We start from the raw sequence: 19,676 nt of genomic DNA on the forward strand, positions 1-19,676 counted from the left end.
GTGGCAGTCAAAAAGCATTGGTATTGGATAAGAGAGCTCAATACTTGCCTTGCACTTGTTTTGTCTGGAATTACATCTCAGTCCCAAGGAAGTGAATGGGGATAAGATGTAATACCACATTCAACCTATAAACAGGTGTGGCGCTGTCTTGAAAGAGATCAGGCACATTTTTTCTAATCCTGGACAATGTCTTTAAACTTGAGCTCTTATAAACCTCAAAGTTGTATATTTTTGGCTACTTCTGACCTGGTGTCTGCAGTCAATAATCCAGTCTATCTTCAATATTAGGGGTTTATAGAATTAAGAAAAAGATTAGTATTTTTTTTTAAATATCAGAAACAGCACTACTGTTACTCATGAGCTGCAATTCCAGACACTGCCAAAGGCAAGGGGGGGCGCTGTTTCTGTAAAACATTTGTTAATTTTTGGTGCAAGGGCAACTTTGGCAAAAGTGTACATTTAATATATACCTATTCAAGGAAAAAATGATTAAAAAAGATAAAATAAACTTTCAGTCCAATTTATTGCCCATTGTGTTCAGAATTTGCTGACTATCAGCAGAAAAATTACTGAATGGGGCATGCACTGTGTAAATATGATATATGTGCTAAATCTGATCCTGGTAAACATTTACACAAGGGAAGTTCCTTCTGTTCCGGGACACAGGTGTCTGCCTATAGCAGTACTTGGGTCTGTTTGGTTGCTCTCTCGTTTTAGGTTATATCCTCGTAATAGAAGGTTAGATTTGTATGCAAATATGCTCTTTCTCAATAAAACAAAGAGCGGCTTGCACATTCCTATGTGACAGGTAACTTTTAAACATCCATTGAATTATTTTAATCCATATCGGTTTAGAATACGGCACTGATTTTTTTTTTTCTTAATTTATCCTTATGGCGCTCAGAGCTTCATTTTTCTGGCACAAGGTTCTGAATTACTTTCATGGATATACTGTAGATTTAGATTATCTGCATCCACCACTAGAGGGAGCTTAGGAGTGTACTGTGTACTATTCATGTATGGAAGAGCTCCCTCTAGTGGTGGCTATAGGCAATCATATTGTTATTTTGTTAATCTGCATATTCAGATTTGGAGTTCTGCATCAGAAAAACACAAACAAGACCGTTTCATTGTCCTTCCACCAAATTTTACATCTGGCACAATGCAGTCATTATTCTTCAAAATAATACTCATCTATAAGACAGAAAAGCACAATCCATAAGGCTACGTTCACATTAGCGTTGCGCGCCGGTGCGTCAGCGACGCAACGCACGACGCACAAAAAACGCGCGCAAAACGCGCACAAAAACGCTGCGTTTTGCGACGCGTGCGTCGTTTTTTGACGAAAATCGGACGCACGAAAAATGCAACTTGTTGCATTTTCTTGCGTCCGACGCTAGCGTCGGAAACGACGCACGTGTCGAAAAACGCTAACAAAAAAACGCACGCGTCCCCTATGTTAAACATAGGGGCGCGTCGCCGCTACGTCGCCGCTGCGTCGCCGACGCAACAGCGACGCACATTAGCGTAACGCTAATGTGAACGTAGCCTAACTAAACAAAGCACATTTTCACCGCTCCAGAGTCCAGTGGTGGTGTAATTGTAGGCTATGTTCACACGTTGATTTTTTTGCCGCTTTTATTATGTAAATTAAAAGCTGCTTTTTTACAGTACCAGCAAAAGGTATGCAATTTCAGAATTCTCATGCACACGCTTTGAATTTTCATTTTTTACTGAATTGGAAAACTGCTGTGTTTTTGAAAACCGCAGCGTGTCAATTCTTTCAGCGTCTTTTCAGTGATTTTCAGCCGTAGAAAGCAACGAAAGTGCAAAAAAAAAAAAGAGCAGCCAAAACGCTGCCATCAGTGTTTTTGCAGCATCTCTGGTGAAAACAACGCAGGTACGGCAGGATGTGAAACCCATTTATTTTTGTGATTTTCCCAAGTTTAAACCATAATGTTTCGATGAGCCTGGATGTTAGTATTAGTACTGTTTAATTAAATTAGTCATATGCGTTAAAGGAAACAACGTCCTACCAACAGGGGTGGTGAAAGGGGGGTGGCTCACGTGGTACCGATATTTAAGAAAGGTAAGGCTGCTTTCACACATTAGGTTTTTTGTTTCAGGCTAAATCCGGCTCTCGGGAGAAAAACCGGAACCGGAAAAAATAAAAACCGGATCCGGTTTTTCCCCCATTGACTTGTATTAGCGCCGGATGGCCCAGCGTTCCTTCCGGTTTGATGCCGGATCCGGCGTACACTCGATTCCGGCGAAAAAACCTTAAGTGTCGGATCCGGCGCTTCCGGCTGTTTGCTTGAATGGAAGCCTATGGGAGCCGGAAGTTTCCCGGATGCAGAAAATGGCGGATCCGGCGGCCTGATCCGGTTTTTTAAACTGAGCATGCTCCAATTTTTTTTATCCAATAATCTAGATAGGCTAGCCGGATCCGTAAAAAAAACGGACCCGTCGCATCAGTTTGTCACAATCTGCTCCGGATCCAGTTTTTCCAACATTCGCCGGATTTAGCCTGAAACAAAAAACCTGATGTGTGAAAGTAGCCTAAGAAGGTGGATCCGGGCAACTACCGTCCGCTAAGTGACATCAGTAGTGTGCAAAACTTTTGAGGGCATTATAAGAGATGACCTGAAGAAATATATTGTAGATAATAATATAATAATTGACAACCAGCATGGATCCATGAAGACTGGGGGAAACTATATGCAGATGTGTAAGAATTGGCTAAATTATCGGAAACAAAGAGTTGTCATAGATGGTGCATTCTGTAAATGAGATATAGTCAGCAGTGGGGACCGCAGGGATCTGTGCTAGGACCAATTCTTTTCAACCTCTTTATTAATGACCATGTGGATGGGATTGAGATTAAAGTGTCAGTCTTTGCTGACGACATCAAACCATGCAGGATATTAAAATCTGAACTTGACAGTAATAAATTACAAAACGATCTCAACAAGATGTCTGAATGGGCAAATGAGGTTAAATGTAAATAAATGTAGAGTAATGCACTTAGGACGGAGTAATCCTATTGCTGCATATACATTAAATAGGAGAATACTTATGACTACAGATCAGGAGAAGGACTTGGGGAATCTGGTTACAAGAAAGCTGAGCAGCAGTACTCAATGTCAAGCAGCAGCCGCAAAAGCAAACAAGATTTTAGTGTGTATAAAAAGAGAGATAAAATCCAACGATGTCCACCCCACACCTGACAGGCACCTTTTCACTGCACGATTTTTCTGGGGGCGTGTCAAACATAACGATGAACCAATAGGAGCTTTCCAAGGAGGGCATACTTCATTCACGTCATAGCTTCAGGTGGTGAATGGCGCACAGGTTTCGCCCCTGTCACTAATGGGATCTCCGGGATCGTGCGCCGTGAACCGCATGTTGAACGCATAGCGGTCACATGATGTGCACCCTCCTGGAAGTCAAAGGGGATCCAGATCCATCAAAATTTCGGAACACTTTGGCTTTGGTTAGGTCAAGGCAGGCCTTGCATAGGCCGCATGGAAAAACCCTTGTTTATCCAGCATGCTTTTAGATTTGCACATGGTTTCATAGTGACTGTGAACTAGAAAATCTTTGATCTTACTGAGGGAAGAAGGTTGTTTGCCAAAATCTCATGATACATGACCCCATCCATCCTCCCTTAAATATGGTGCAGTTGCCCTGTGCCTTTGCAGAAAAGCACCCTCATAGTATGTTTCCCCCACCATGCTTCACAGTTGGGATGGTGTTCTTGGGGTTGTACTCCTCCTTCTTCTTCCTACAAACATGGCGAGTAGAGTTGATACCAAAAAGTTCTATTTTGGTCTCATGTGACCAGATGACCTTCACCTATGCCTCCTCTGGATCATACAGATGGTCATCGGCAAACTTCAAACGGGACTGGACAAGTGTTATCGTGAACAGGGTAACGTTGCGTGCTCTGCAGAATTTTAATCTATGATGGCGTAGTGTGCTACTAATGGTAATGTTTGAGACTGTGGTCCCAGCTTCATTTCATTCACACTGTCCTCCTGTGTAGTTTTGGGCTGAATCCTGACCTTTCTCAGAATCTTCCTTACCCCACGAGGCGAGATCTTGCATGGAGTCCCAGACTGAGGAAGATTAACAGTCATCTTGTGTTTCTTCCATTTTCTAATAATTGTGCCAACAGTTGTTGCCTTCTCACCAAGCTTCTTGCCCATTGTCATGTAGCCCATCCCAGCCTTGTCTACAATTCTGTTCCTGGTGTCCATAGACAGGTCTTTGGTCCTGGCATGGTGGAGAGGTTGGAGTGTAATTTAGGGTTGAGCGAAACGGGTCGAACATTTTCAAAAGTCGCCGACTTTTGGCTAAGTCGGGGTTTCATGAAACCCGATCCGACCCCTGTGCGGGGTCGGCCATGCGGTACGCGACTTTCGCGCCAAAGTCGCGTTTCAATGACGCGAAAAGCGCCATTTCTCAGCCAATGAAGGTAAACGCAGAGTGTGGGCAGCGTGATGACATAGGTCCTGGTCCCCACCATCTTAGAGAAGGGCATTGCAGTGATTGGCTTGCTGTCTGCGACGTCACAGGGGCTATAAAGAGGCGTTCCCGCCGACCGCCATCTTACTGCTGCTGATCTGAGCTTAGGGAGAGGTTGCTGCCGCTTTGTCAGAAGCAGGGATAGCGTTAGGCAGGGTCCATTAACCACAAAACCGCTTGTGCTGCAGCGATTTGCACTGTCCAACACCACCCTCGGTGTGCAGGGACAGTGGAAGTTTTTTTTTTTTTTTTTTTCCCCTCAGCGCTGTAGCTCATTGGGCTGCCCTAGAAGGCTCCCTGATAGCTGCATTGCTGTGTGTACGCCGCTGTGCAAACCAACTGCTTTTTTCAAAGCACAAATCCTCTTGTTCCTTCCTTTCTGCACAGCTATCTTTTTTGTTTGTCCACACTTTTTATTTCATTTGTGCATCAGTCCACTCCTTATTGCTGCCTGCCATACCTGGCTGAGATTACTGCAGGCAGGGAGATAGTAGCTGCCTGCCATACCTGGCTGAGATTACTGCAGGCAGGGAGATAGTAATTGTAGGACATTCCCTGTTTTTTTTTTTTTTTTTTTTTTTGGTGGGAGATTAAGATTGGCAATTTGGCATTTCTGCTAGAGTGCCATCCCTGTGTGTGCCATCTCTCTCACATAGTGGGCCATAGAAAGCCTTTTCATTTTTCTGTATTTTTTTTTGTGTGGTGTATAAATTCTCCCTGATAAAAATACAGTGGGAGATTAATATTGGCCTTTGGGCTTGTGTGCCAGTCCTGAGTGTGCCATCTCTCTCACAAATAGTGGGCCATAGAAAGCCTATTTTATTTTTTTTTGGGTTTTATAAATTCTCCCTGAAAAAAAGGGAGATTAATATTGGCCTCTGGGCTTGTGTGCCAGTCCTGAGCGTGCCATCTGTGCCAGCCCTGAGCGTGCCATCTCTCTCACAAATAGTGGGCCATAGAAAGCCTATTTATTTTTTTTTTTGGTTTTATAAATTCTCCCTGAAAAAAAGGGAGATTAATATTGGCCTCTGGGCTTGTGTGCCAGTCCTGAGCGTGCCATCTGTGCCAGCCCTGAGCGTGCCATCTCTCTCACAAATAGTGGGCCATAGAAAGCCTATTTAATTTTTTTTTTTGTTTTATAAATTTTCCCTGAAAAAAGGGAGATTAATATTGGCCTCTGGGCTTGTGTGCCAGTTGTGAGCGTGCCATCTGTGCCAGTCCTGAGCGTGCCATCTCTCTCACAAATAGTGGGCCATAGAAAGCCTATTTAAATATTTTTTTGGTTTTATAAATTCTCCCAGAAAAAAAGGGAGATTAATATTGGCCTCTGGGCTTCTGTGCCAGTCCTGAGCGTGCCATCTGTGCCAGTCCTGAGCGTCCCATCTCTCTCACAAATAGTGGGCCATAGAAAGCCTATTTTTTTTTTTTTTTGGGTTTTAGAAATTCTCCCTGGAAAAAAAAAGGGAGATTAATATTGCCCTTTGGGCTTGTGTGCCAGTACTAAGCGTTCCATCTCTCTCTCTCTCTCAGTCAGTGGGCCATAGAACGCCTATTTTTGGTTTTATTTGTTTTCTAAATTCTCCCTGAAAAAATCATTTTATTTTATTTGGTTTCTAAATTCTTCCTGATAAAATCATATTTTTTTTATTATTTTTTTTTCTAAAGTCTCCCTGAAAAAAAAAAAAAAAAACAGTGGGAGATTAATATTGGCCTTTCTGCTTGTGTGCCAGTCTTGACTCCTGGGTGCGTCATCTCTCAGTCAGTGGGCCATAGAACGCCTATTTTTGGTTTTATTTGTTTTCTAAATTCTCCCTGAAAAAATCATTTTATTTTATTTGGTTTCTAAATTCTTCCTGATAAAATCATATTTTTTTTATTATTTTTTTTTCTAAAGTCTCCCTGAAAAAAAAAAAAAAAAAACAACCAAAAAAAACAGTGGGAGATTAATATTGGCCTTTCTGCTTGTGTGCCAGTCTTGACTCCTGGGTGTGCCATCTCTCTCTCTCTCTCTCTCTCTCTCTCTCTCTCTCCAATTGTGGTCCATAGAAAGCCTATATTTTTTTTCCTTGATTTGGGTTCTAAAATCTACCAGAGAAAATAACTACATCAATCATTGGTAGAAAAATATTGGCCTCTGGGTTTGTGTGCCACTCCTGACTCCTGTGTGCGTCATCTCTCAGTCAGTGGGCCATAGAACGCCTATTTTTGTTTTTATTTGTTTTATAAATTCTCCCTGAAAAAATCATTTTATTTTATTTGGTTTCTAAATTCTTCCTGATAAAATCATATTTTTTTTATTATTTTTTTTTCTAAAGTCTCCCTGAAAAAAAAACAAAAAAAACAAACAAAAAAAACAGTGGGAGATTAATATTGGCCTTTCTGCTTGTGTGCCAGTCTTGACTCCTGGGTGTGCCATCTCTCTCTCTCTCTCTCTCTCTCTCTCCAATTGTGGTCCATAGAAAGCCTATATTTTTTTTCCTTGATTTGGGTTCCAAAATCTACCAGAGAAAATAACTACATCAATCATTGGTAGAAAAATATTGGCCTCTGGGCTTGTGTGCCACTCCTGACTCCTGTGTGCGTCATCTCTCAGTCAGTGGGCCATAGAACGCCTATTTTTGTTTTTATTTGTTTTATAAATTCTCCCTGAAAAAATCATTTTATTTTATTTGGTTTCTAAATTCTTCCTGATAAAATCATATTTTTTTTATTATTTTTTTTTCTAAAGTCTCCCTGAAAAAAAAAAAAAACAAAAAAAAAAAACAAAACCCCAAAAAAAATGGGAGATTAATATTGGCCTTTCTGCTTGTGTGCCAGTCTTGACTCCTGGGTGTGCCATCTCTCTCTCTCTCTCTCTCTCTCTCCAATTGTGGTCCATAGAAAGCCTACATTTTTTTTCCTTGATTTGGGTTCCAAAATCTACCAGAGAAAATAACTCCATCAATCATTGGTAGAAAAATATTGGCCTCTGGGCTTGTGTGCCACTCCTGATTCCTGTGTGCGTCATCTCTCACTCAGTGGCCCATAGAAAGCATATAGTTTGTTACATTTGTTTTCTAAATTCTCCCTGCAAAAATCTATTTTTTTTTTTGGGGGGGGTTTCTAAAGTGTTCCTGAAAAAAATAAAAATAAAAAAAAAATAATAGTGTGACATTAATATTAACATTTGTGCTTCAGTGACAGTCCTGCGTGTGGGGCATCTCTCTAATTTGCAGCCACCAAAAAAAGAGTGTGTAACATTGGGCCTGATTTTCGCTGTGGTCTCACCAACCTGTAAAGGGGTAGCTAAATCATACTGAAGTTATAGCTCACCGTGTAAGTTGTGTGACTGCAACAAATAACGTTAGTTTGGTTACGTTTTTAAAACAATGAGGAAGTCTAGTGGAAGAGGTCGTGGCCGGGGGCGTTCATTGTCAGCTGGTAATGAGGGTAGTGGTAGTGGTGGAGCATCAGGTGGTCGTGGGGAAAAAAATATTGCACCTAAGTCTGGAGCTGTGGAGCCAGGTTCGTCGTCCGGCTACACAAGGCCTCGAACGCTCCCTTTTCTGGGATTAGGAAAACCGCTTTTAAAGCCGGAGCAGCAAGAGCAAGTTTTGGCTTATCTTGCTGACTCAGCCTCTAGCTCTTTTGCCTCATCTCGTGAAACTGGTAAAAGTAAAAGCAGCGCGTCGTTAGTGGATGTTCACGGTCAGGGACAAGTCACTTCCTTGTCCTCTTCAGCAAAAACAACAACAGAGAAGAATGCAGCAGGCGACACAACGGGTTACTCCATGGAGCTCTTTACACATACCGTCCCTGGCTTAGAAAGTGAAGCAGTTAACAGTCCATGCCCATTACAAATTGAATCTGACATGGAGTGCACTGACGCACAGCCACAGCCAGACTACTATGCTGGTCCTTTGACTCAGACCACAACATTGCCCTCGCAGGGTGCTGATCAAGAATCAGACCCTGATGAGACTATGTTGCCCCATCACGAACGCTATACCACCGAACGACACGGTGACACAGACGAAGTTGCGCAGGAGGTACAAGAAGAGTTATTAGATGACCCAGTTCTTGACCCCAATTGGCAGCCATTGGGGGAACAGGGTGCAGGCGGCAGCAGTTCTGAAGCAGAGGAGGAGGAGGGGCCGCAGCAGGCATCAACATCGCCACAGGTTCCATCTGCCGGGCCCGTATCTTGCCCAAAACGCGTGGCAAAGCCAAAACCTGGTGGAGGACAGCGTGGCCATCCGGTTAAAGCTCAGTCTGCAATGCCTGAAAAGGTATCCGATGCTAGAAAGAGTGCAGTCTGGCATTTTTTTAAACAACATCCAATTGATCAGCGCAAAGTCATCTGTCAAAAATGTTCTACTTCCTTAAGCAGAGGTCAGAATCTGAAAAGTCTCAATACTAGTTGCATGCATAGACATTTAACCACCATGCATTTGAAAGCTTGGACTAACTACCAAACGTCCCTTAAGGTTGTTGCACCCTCGGCCAATGAAGCTAGTCATCAACGCAACATCCCTTCCGGCAGTGTAGGACCACCATTTAGCGCACCACCTGCTGTATCTGTGCAGGTATCTTTGCCAGGCCAAAGCAGTCAGGGTCAGGGAATCACCAGTTTCGTAGTAGGAAACACTGCATCTAGGGCACCGGCGGCAACAATACCATCTCCCACCGTGTCTCAGTCTGCCATGTCCACCGGCACCCCCGCTAGTTCCACGATCTCCAGCTCTCCAGTCCAGCTCACCCTACATGAGACTATGGTTAGAAAAAGGAAATACTTAGCCTCGCATCCGCGTACACAGGGTTTGAACGCCCACATAGCTAGACTAATCTCGTTAGAGATGATGCCCTACCGGTTAGTTGAAAGCGAAGCTTTCAAAGACCTGATGGACTACGCTGTACCACGCTACGAGCTACCCAGTCGACACTTTTTTTCCAGAAAAGCCATCCCAGCCCTCCACCAGCATGTTAAAGAGCGCATCGTCCATGCACTCAGGCAATCTGTGAGCACAAAGGTGCACCTGACAACAGATGCATGGACCAGTAGGCATGGCCAGGGACGTTACGTGTCCATCACGGCACACTGGGTAAATGTGGTGGATTCAGGGTCCACAGGGGACAGCAAGTTTGGGACAGTTCTGCCTAGCCCACGGTCTAGTAAACAGTTGTCTGTAGCCGTTCGCACCCCCTCCTCCTCCTCCTCCTCCTCCTCGTCCTCCTGCAGAAGCAAGAGCTCGTCCACAGACCGCAGTCGCACAAACACTCCATCCGCACCTGCCACTGTTGCACACCAGGTCTCCCATTATGGGGCAGCTACTGGCATACGTCAGCAGGCTGTATTGGCTATGAAGTGTTTGGGCGACAATAGACACACCGCGGAAGTTCTGTCCGAGTTCTTGCAGCAAGAAACGCAGTCGTGGCTGGGCACTGTAGATCTTGAGGCAGGCAAGGTAGTGAGTGATAACGGAAGGAATTTCATGGCTGCCATCTCCCTTTCCCAACTGAAACACATTCCTTGCCTGGCTCACACCTTAAACCTGGTGGTGCAGTGCTTCCTGAAAAGTTATCCGGGGTTATCCGACCTGCTCCTCAAAGTGCGTGGACTTTGCGCACATATCCGCCGTTCGCCTGTACACTCCAGCCGTATGCAGACCTATCAGCGTTCTTTGAACCTTCCCCAGCATCGCCTAATCATAGACGTTGCAACAAGGTGGAACTCAACACTGCACATGCTTCAGAGACTGTGCGAACAGAGGCGGGCTGTTATGTTTTTGTGGGAGGATACACATACACGGGCAGGCAGTAGGATGGCAGACATGGAGTTGTCAGGTGTGCAGTGGTCGAAGATTCAAGACATGTGTCAAGTCCTTCAGTGTTTTGAGGAATGCACACGGCTGGTTAGTGCAGACAACGCCATAATAAGCATGAGCATCCCCCTAATGCGTCTGCTGATGCAAAGTTTGACGCACATAAAGGATCAGGCGTCTGCACCAGAGGAAGAGGAAAGCCTTGATGACAGTCAGCGATTGTCTGGTCAGGGCAGTGTACATGACGAGGTACCGGGCGAAGAGGAGGTGGAGGATGAGGAGGATGATGGGGATGAGTATATTTTTAATGAGGAAGCTTTCCCGGGGGCACGGGAAATTGGTGGCGTGGCAAGGCCGGGTTCTGGTTTTTTGAGGGACACAAGTGACGTAGATTTGCCTGCAACTGCCCCTCAACCAAGCACAACCGCAGATTTGACAACGGGAACTTTGGCCCACATGGCGGATTATGCCTTGCGTATCCTCAAAAGGGACACACGCATTACAAAAATGATGAACGATGACGATTACTGGTTGGCCTGCCTCCTTGATCCTCGCTATAAAGGCAAATTGCAAAATATTATGCCACATGAGAACTTGGAACTAATATTAGCAACAAAACAATCAACTCTTGTTGACCGTTTGCTTCTGGCATTCCCTGCACACAGCGCCCGTGATCGTTCTCACACGAGCTCCAGGGGCCAGCAGACCAGAGGTGTTAGAGGGGCAGAAATCAGAAGTGGCGTTGGCCAGAGGGGTTTTCTGACCAGGTTGTGGAGTGATTTTTCTATGACCGCAGACAGGACAGGTACTGCAGCATCAATTCAAAGTGACAGGAGACAACATTTGTCCAGTATGGTTACAAACTATTTTTCATCCCTTATCGACGTTCTCCCTCAACCGTCATTCCCATTTGATTACTGGGCATCCAAATTAGACACCTGGCCAGAATTGGCAGAATATGCATTGCAGGAGCTTGCTTGCCCGGCAGCTAGTGTCCTATCAGAAAGAGTATTCAGTGCTGCAGGTTCAATACTAACAGAAAAAAGGACTCGTCTGGCTACCCAAAATGTAGATGATCTAACCTTCATTAAAATGAACCACAACTGGATTTCAAAATCTTTTGCCCCACCCTGCCCGGCTGACACCTAGCTTTCCTATGAAAAGGTCTTGCCTGTGGACTATTCTGAATGACTTTTCCAATCTCGTAATTTTCTTCACCTGATTGTCCAGCATACGACATGTTTCCACCTCACGAAATGGCCAAACTCCCCACACGGGGCCGTGCTATCGCCACTTTGCGCTTGGACCCTTGAGAGTGCTGTTTGTCTGAAGAGGTGGGTGTGGCCGCTTTTGGTCGACGGCACTGCCACTGGGTCCCTCATAGTACAATAAAGTGTCTCTGGCGGTGGTGGTGCGCACCCAACGTCAGACACACCGTTGTAATATGAGGGGCCCTGTGCCTGTACCGCCGGCCACAAGACAGTTCCCCCCCCCAGCTCAAACAGTGCTCTACCACTAGCAAAATTATCTCTCACAGCTTCACCAATGTGTAGTCTAGGCGCTGACATCCTTCAATGCCTGGCACTGACAATACCATTGTTTTGACATTTTTGTTATGTTAGGCCTTCGAAGCCTGTCTGCGGTCCCTTCTTTCTACAACTACTACACTGACCAGGCCACTGCTGGCCGTGTTACCCTGGAACCAATTTAAAAGTGCCTACAGTCAGCCCAATTTTGTTATGTTAGGCCTTCGAAGCCTGTCTGCGGTCACTCCTTCCACTAGACTTCCACTGACCAGACCACTGCTGCCCGTGTACCCCTGCAACCAATTTAAAAGTGCCTACAGCCAGCCCAAGTTTGTTATGTTAGGCCTTGGAAGCCTGTCTGCGGTCACTCCTTCCACTAGACTTCCACTGACCAGACCACTGCTGCCCGTGTACCCCTGGAACCAATTTAAAAGTGCCTACAGCCAGCCCAAGTTTGTTATGTTAGGCCTTGGAAGCCTGTCTGCGGTCACTCCTTCCACTAGACTTCCACTGACCAGACCACTGCTGCCCGTGTACCCCTGGAACCAATTTAAAAGTGCCTACAGCCAGCCCAAGTTTGTTATGTTAGGCCTTCGAAGCCTGTCTGCGGTCACTCCTTCCACTAGACTTCCACAGACCAGACCACTGCTGCCCGTGTACCCCTGGAACCAATTTAAAAGTGCCTACAGCCAGCCCAAGTTTGTTATGTTAGGCCTTGGAAGCCTGTCTGCGGTCACTCCTTCCACTAGACTTCCACTGACCAGACCACTGCTGCCCGTGTACCCCTGGAACCAATTTAAAAGTGCCTACAGCCAGCCCAAGTTTGTTATGTTAGGCCTTGGAAGCCTGTCTGCGGTCACTCCTTCCACTAGACTTCCACTGACCATACACTGCTGCCCATGTACCCCTGGAACAAATTTAAAAGTGCCTACAGCCAGCCCAAGTTTGTTATGTTAGGCCTTCGAAGCCTGTCTGCGTCCCGTTCTTTCAACTACAACTACACTGACCAGGCCACTGATGGCCGTGTTCCCCTGGAACCAATTTTAACTTGCCTACAGCCAGCCCAATGTTAGGCCTTTGATGCCTGTCTGCCGTCACTCCTTCCACTAGGCCTCCACTGACCTGTCTATTGCTGCCCGTGTACCCCTTGAACCAACATCATTAAATATAAAAAAAATTAATTTGATTATAAAAAATAAGATCGTGTTGAGATCTCAAATGCAGACATTTTAACAATCAAAACAAACACACAACAAATATCTGGAACTGTACTACAAAGGTCCAACAGCTACAATTTCTTTCTCCTGCAAGAAGTTAACTGAAAGTTTTTTGGAGTTGTTAACACAGATATGGCATCCACCGAGTGTTGTCCTGTCGCGTCTCCTTTAAATTATTTCCAATAAGATGTTAAACTATTAATTTAATAAAATCAATAATTAAAAAAATAATTGAGTAAGTCAAAAGCACATTGCAAATAAACATTAATTACAAATCAAGAAGCATGGCGCGTCCGAGGGTGAGTAGATACCGAATAAGAATATAATCACCCTCGGACGCGCAATGCTTATTTACAACAGCCTTCCTTCCTAAGAATCAGCCCTTTCGTGGTGTAGAGAGAGGTTGTGTTACACTCCAAGGTGTTCCCCGGGTTGCCTTTCATGAGCTTCGATCTTCCGGCTCTCGTTTAGTAGTTGGTGGAAAAGTACACAGCATTAGGCCTACAAAATGGGTATGGGGTGGAGAGAGATGGTGTGTTACACTCCAAGGTGTTCCCCAGGTTGCCTTTCCTGAGCTTCGATCTTCATGCTCTCGTTTAGTAGGTGTCGGAAAGTAGGCTGCATTAGGCCTAAAAAATGGGGAATGGGGTGGAGAGAGATGGTGTGTTACACTCCAAGGTGTTCCCCAGGTTTCCTTGCCATTGCTTCGGTCTTCCGACTCTCGTTTAGTAGTTGTAGAAAAGTACACTGCATTAGGCCTAAAAAATGGGTATGGGGTGGAGAGAGATGGTGTGTTACACTCCAAGGTGTTCCCCAGGTTGCCTTTCCTGAGCTTCGATCTTCATGCTCTCGTTTAGTAGGTGTCGGAAAGTAGGCTGCATTAGGCCTACAAATTGGGTATGGGGTGGAGAGAGATGGTGTGTTACACTCCAAGGTGTTCCCCAGGTTTCCTTGCCATTGCTTCGGTCTTCCGACTCTCGTTTAGTAGTTGTAGAAAAGTACACAGCATTAGGCCTACAAAATGGGTATGGGGTGGAGAGAGATGGTGTGTTACACTCCAAGGTGTTCCCCAGGTTGCCTTTCCTGAGCTTCTATCTTCAGGCTCTCATTAAATTGTGGTTAAATGGAACAACTGCATTTGGCGTACTAGTTGGTTTGGGGCCTACTATCGGTGTCTGCCACTCCTTGCTGTTCTCCTGGTTTCCTGTCCTGAAATACCATTTTCAGCCTCTCGTTAAGTAGTTGTTAATGTTAGACTGCATTTGGCCTACTAGTTGGGTTGGGGCCTACTATCGGTGTCTGCCACTCCTTGCTGTTCTCCTCCACTGAACAAAGCTGTGCCGCCTGTTTACTACGGTTGCCAATTTTGAACTGCATTTCGACTACTTACTGATTTGGCCCTACTCTCTGTGTCAGCCTCTCATTCCAGTTGTCCTCCACTGCAATGCCCCCTGGTTATTCCTGTGTTACCAATTTTGAACTGCATTTAGCCCACTTTCTTCTTTGGGCCTATATCTGTGTTTCCACTTCATCGTGCCCATTGCCCAGCCAGTGATAGATGAGTCTGCTGGTACATTGACCCATAACGCAACATTCCCCGTGCACGCTACACAACAACATTGTGACCCTGCTGAAAGTCAGGTTGCTCTTCCCGCATACCATACCACCTTACACGGGGACAAAGAGGAAGGTGCAGATGAAAGTGCAGGTTCCTTCATCAGGTGGGGGGAGGAATACTAGTTGGCGACGTCACTGGCACAGGGCCTCTCATAGTACGCAAAAGTGTTGCTGCCGGTGGGAGGCGCCCCCGCCGTGCAAACACACCGCTGTACTTTGAGGGGCCCTGTGCCAGTGCCAATGCCAACGAGTGGGCCCCCCCTGCTTGCTCAGGTTCACAGCACTTGCAAAGTTGAAATACTTACCTCTCCCTGCTCCACTGCCGTGACGTGGTCCAGATTTCCTGGGCCCACTAATTACTTGAACCAGCCCTACCCCCCACAACTTTAGCCAAATGACCCCCAATTTCAAATGCCTTCCAATTATTATAAGGTAAATTACGCTTGACAAGCTTCATTAAGAAGAATGGATGGTTTTGACATTAAAATGGGCACTCTAGGTGTTTTCCTGGCCCCCACTCACTGCCGACTATGCTGCCCCATTGACTTGCATTGGGTTTCGTGTTTCGGTCGATCCCGACTTTACGTCATAATCGGCCGATTTCACTCGACCCGACTTTGGACATAGTCGGGTTTCGCAAAACCCGGCTCGACTCTAAAAAGGTCAAGGTCGCTCAACTCTAGTGTAATTGTGTGTGGACAGATGTCTTGTATACAAGTAACGATTTCAAACAGGTGCAATTAATCCAGGTAATGAGTGCAGAGTAGGAGGCTTCTTAAAGAAAAACTAACAGGTCTGTAAGAGCCAGAATTATTTCTGGCTGGCAGGTGATCAAATACATATTTAATGCAATAAAATGCAGATTTATTATTTAAAAATCATACAATGTGATGTTCAGTTTTTTTAAATTTTAGATTCTGTCTCGCACAAGTGAAGTGTAGCTACTATAAAAATTACAGACCTCACCATTCTTTGTAGGCAGGAAAACTTGCAAAATCATCAGCGTATCAAATATTTATTTTGGATCAATTTCAAATGAAAAAAAGGGAATGTGTAATTAAAATTTAACTTTTATTCCATGCAATTGTAAAATTGTAAATGTTTACAATTTACATACATACATCCAATATGGATGTATATTGGGTCACAGAGAGGTTTGAGTGTGACCCACTGATTCCTGGTAGTGAATAAATGTGGGAAAATTAAATTCTTTGGAATTCTTGACTATTGTCCCTATGAATTATTAGTCAGATTATTCCCATATTAATTATGCCAGAGCCTCTGACAAAGGGGTAGAGGCAGGTGTTAATATTATTGGTGCCTGTTTGTATCATAAAAGGCACAATCACTGTGCATTACGTTTAATGATTGATTACAATGCCTTGTGAAAAGCACATCTATAGTTAGAAAGTGAAGTTAAAATTGTGCCCGCAATTCCAGCAATCATGTGCTTGTTGTTAAACCTGTGGCTAAGACAATCACCAGTTAATTACCGCTATGAGTTGTTACAACATGCGGTAAAAAGGGGGGAACGCTAATGTTAATGCATGATTTCCACCTAAAGGATGTTTAATGTGAGCGGCGCATGCGTGGTGGGGATGATCGTTGCTTGAGAGCCGCTACTGGTGGTGTTATCCTGCGATGGCGGTAAGCATTGTATACCGCTGAATTATTCAAGCGCGATCTCTCTCCAAAGAGTACTGTGACATGCGGCACACAACGGCAGGAGTGAGCACACGCTGTACAATCAGAGCGTGAGACCTCCACTGCAGCTGGGTGAAAGCAGATTCTCATAGAATTACGAGTGAGCTGACAACCTCACTATGCGTGAAATCCCTATGCCAGTCCCTTAGAAAAAGCCGGTATACCGGCGAAACGCACGTCGGGACACATGTCCTGGTAGTTAGAATAATACTGGGTGAAGTCAGAACAGACTGACATAGGGATTTAAGGCATAGAGCAGTGTGCAAGCAGAATTGTTGGGGAGAGATCGCGCTTGAATAATTCAGCGGTATACAATGCTTACCGCCGCAATAAGTACAGTATATTGTCCATTAGTAAAAATTTCCTACGAGAATATAACTAAAATGACTTTTATTTTTACGTAAAGGAAGCATCGAACCACCATACGTAATACAAGCGCGTCCTGTGACCTGAGGACAGGTACAACCTGAACTTCAGGAATTTGTGTTTGTGCAATTCGCTGACGTTGTTTGTCCACCTGTTTATTTAAAGCTCTGACCCCAGGTGAATCTGGATTGTCAGAAATCCCTGCAATGTGGTTTCTTAATATAGCGGAGAGCAGGAAGAAATAGAGGCTATTGACTTGTCACATTCCTCCACAGTCTAATAATTTTGATGACATCTGACGTCAGGGGCACTGCGGTCACAATCTGACCCTTCTGACCAAGGCAGGAGTGCCTTTGAACCTTATGTAACCACAGAGGACATACTAATATTTTTGAATAAAACTAGGAAAAGATATAGAGCATATCCAGATTATTAAAACCAATCAGTGGTGCCCTCGTGCCTGCAGCGATGAACATATTACAGCAACAGTCAAAGCCCACCGATGAAATATTAATAGCCTAATCTAGTGACGAACCATCAAAAGGGTTTCTCACATGAGGGCAACACTGTTATAGCATGTGGACATCATAGTGAGGGGTTTCCTGCTCAGGACCAAGTTGTGAACAAAAAAAGATAGATACTTTTGAGGCGCCCTGCTCATATGTGAAGACACAAATGAGCATAGTGAGGTCAAAAATACTCTGTTGTAAAAAAAAAATCACAGTAATAAGCAAGTGCCAGTCAAAAGATGGAAAAACAGGGTATTTAGTTGATCCTTTTTTAGCAAAAATTATACTAAGCTGCTCCACCAATCGTCAAGGTATACCCATATAGAGCAGTCCTACCTAATGTATATAATCCCTATCTGATGTATTTAAAAACCTGCTCATCTGTATAGTACCTGTATAAGCAGGGTTCAGAGAGGGAGTTTTCATGTGGACATGCTGGATGGAACAGCTTTGATGCAAATGACCCATAAGGACGCCCTGCTCATATGTGTCAGATTTAAATCAGTGAAGTCTGAGGACAATGTAGTGGAAAAAACCCTATCCAGATATTTGTATTTGATGGTGCAAAGGAAGGAGTCACAGAAATAAGAAGCATACTACTTGTCTCTGCGAATTGCTCTTTTTTTCTAGAAAACAAGGCGAGTCCCAAGATTTTCCAGATGCCCATAACATGTAATAATTTCTCATAAAGTATTGATCAATTGGACCTCCTTTACAAGTAGCTCATCAAATGGGGAAACCTGTCCTTAAGAAATAGTCTTCAAAAGTAGACAATCTTTCTAAAAACAATTGTGGCGAAAAAAATATTGCTAGGATTTCTAATGCTTGAGTCTACCGCTAAGGCCATGTTCACACGTTCAGCATTTGGTTACTTTTTTTCCTCAGAATTTGTAAGACAAAACCAGGAGTGGGTGATAAACACAGAAGCGATGACGTGTTTCTATTATACTTTTCCTCTGATTGTTCCACTCCTGGTTTTGGCTTACAGATACTGAGGTAAAAAAAACTCACCAAATGCTGAACGTGTGAAGGAGGCCTTAATCTCCAGGCTGCTTTGTGTAGACTCTACAGCAGGGGTGTCAAACTGCATTCCTTGAGGGCTGCAAACAGGTCATGTTTTCAGGATTTCCTTGTACTGCACAGGTGATAATTTATTCATCTACACACATTGCAGCACCTTGTGCAATGCTAAGGAAATCTTGAAAACACGCATGGTTTGCGGCCCTCGAGGAATGCCGTTTGACACCCCTGCTCTACAGTATATGATGTATGTCTAAGATGGTACTTGAGTGATAATTCACAGGTCAACAAAAAAAAAATTTTTTTCTGGTGTCCAAAATATTTTAATGAATTTGGGGTATTTTTGGGGTGCTGATTCTGAATATGCTATCAGTTTTGCCAGATTGGCTCAAGTTTTTGAGATTTTTGGTATCTTATTTATAGCACTTGTTGGTAAATGCGACGCATCATCTCATTAATTTCTTTGGATTAGTACTTGAACTGAGCAGTTCTCAATATAGTTTTGTGTTAATTAGTGTTCTAAAAGTTTGTTCATAGCTTGATTTTTGCACTAACTTTATGTTGTTGTCTGTTTTCCAGTGAAAAGCATGAACTCATCAAGAAGAAGTTGTCTTAACGATCCAGACTCATTCTGTTACATTTGTGGTGAATACACACTGCCAATACACACTTCATCATCATCAGGTGGGGGAAGGTCAGGTAACATGGTAAACACAGGTACAGGCACATCTTCACAATGAGGGACAGGCCATCTTGCAGATTCCATGTTAGGTTACTCCCATTTTCGTTTCTTATGCTTATTGAATCCCTGCACTTGCACTGCACAGAAATAACAGTCATCATGATGATTTTTTTGCTCTCTCCACACCATTGGAACACCAAATTTGAAGCTTTTTCTTTGTCCTTTGCTCCATTTTCGTAATAATTCGATACATGCTTTGCACACTATGTGTGGTGCCCAAAACTTGTCTTGGTCCCCAAGCATAACCCCAAAATAGGCAAAATACACTTTTTTTTACAAAGTCTGTTATGTTTCTTCTATGTTTTGGCAGTGTGTATTCACCACAAATGTAACAGAATGAGTCTGGATCGTTAAGACAACTTCTTCTTGATGAGTTCATGCTTTTCACTGGAAAACAGACAACAACATAAAGTTAGTGCAAAAATCAAGCTATGAACAAACTTTTAGAACACTAATTAACACAAAACTATATTGAGAACTGCTCAGTTCAAGTACTAATCCAAAGAAATTAATGAGATGATGCGTCGCATTTACCAACAAGTGCTATAAATAAGATACCAAAAATCTCAAAAACTTGAGCCAATCTGGCAAAACTGATAGCATATTCAGAATCAGCACCCCAAAGTTACCCTAAATTCGATGAAATA

The 19,676-nt window shown here is 44.0% G+C and overlaps 1 protein-coding gene across 3 annotated transcripts in view; it reads right to left on the reverse strand.

The window, feature by feature from the left end:
* Window positions 1–19,676, reverse strand: part of LOC138661749 (cytochrome P450 2B11-like) — a 76,506-nt gene that overhangs the window by 18,430 nt on the left and 38,400 nt on the right. The gene's annotated exons all lie outside the window — the stretch shown is intronic.

Source organism: Ranitomeya imitator, chromosome 2 (genome assembly GCF_032444005.1).
Source record: "Ranitomeya imitator isolate aRanImi1 chromosome 2, aRanImi1.pri, whole genome shotgun sequence".
Lineage (NCBI taxonomy): Eukaryota > Metazoa > Chordata > Amphibia > Anura > Dendrobatidae > Ranitomeya > Ranitomeya imitator.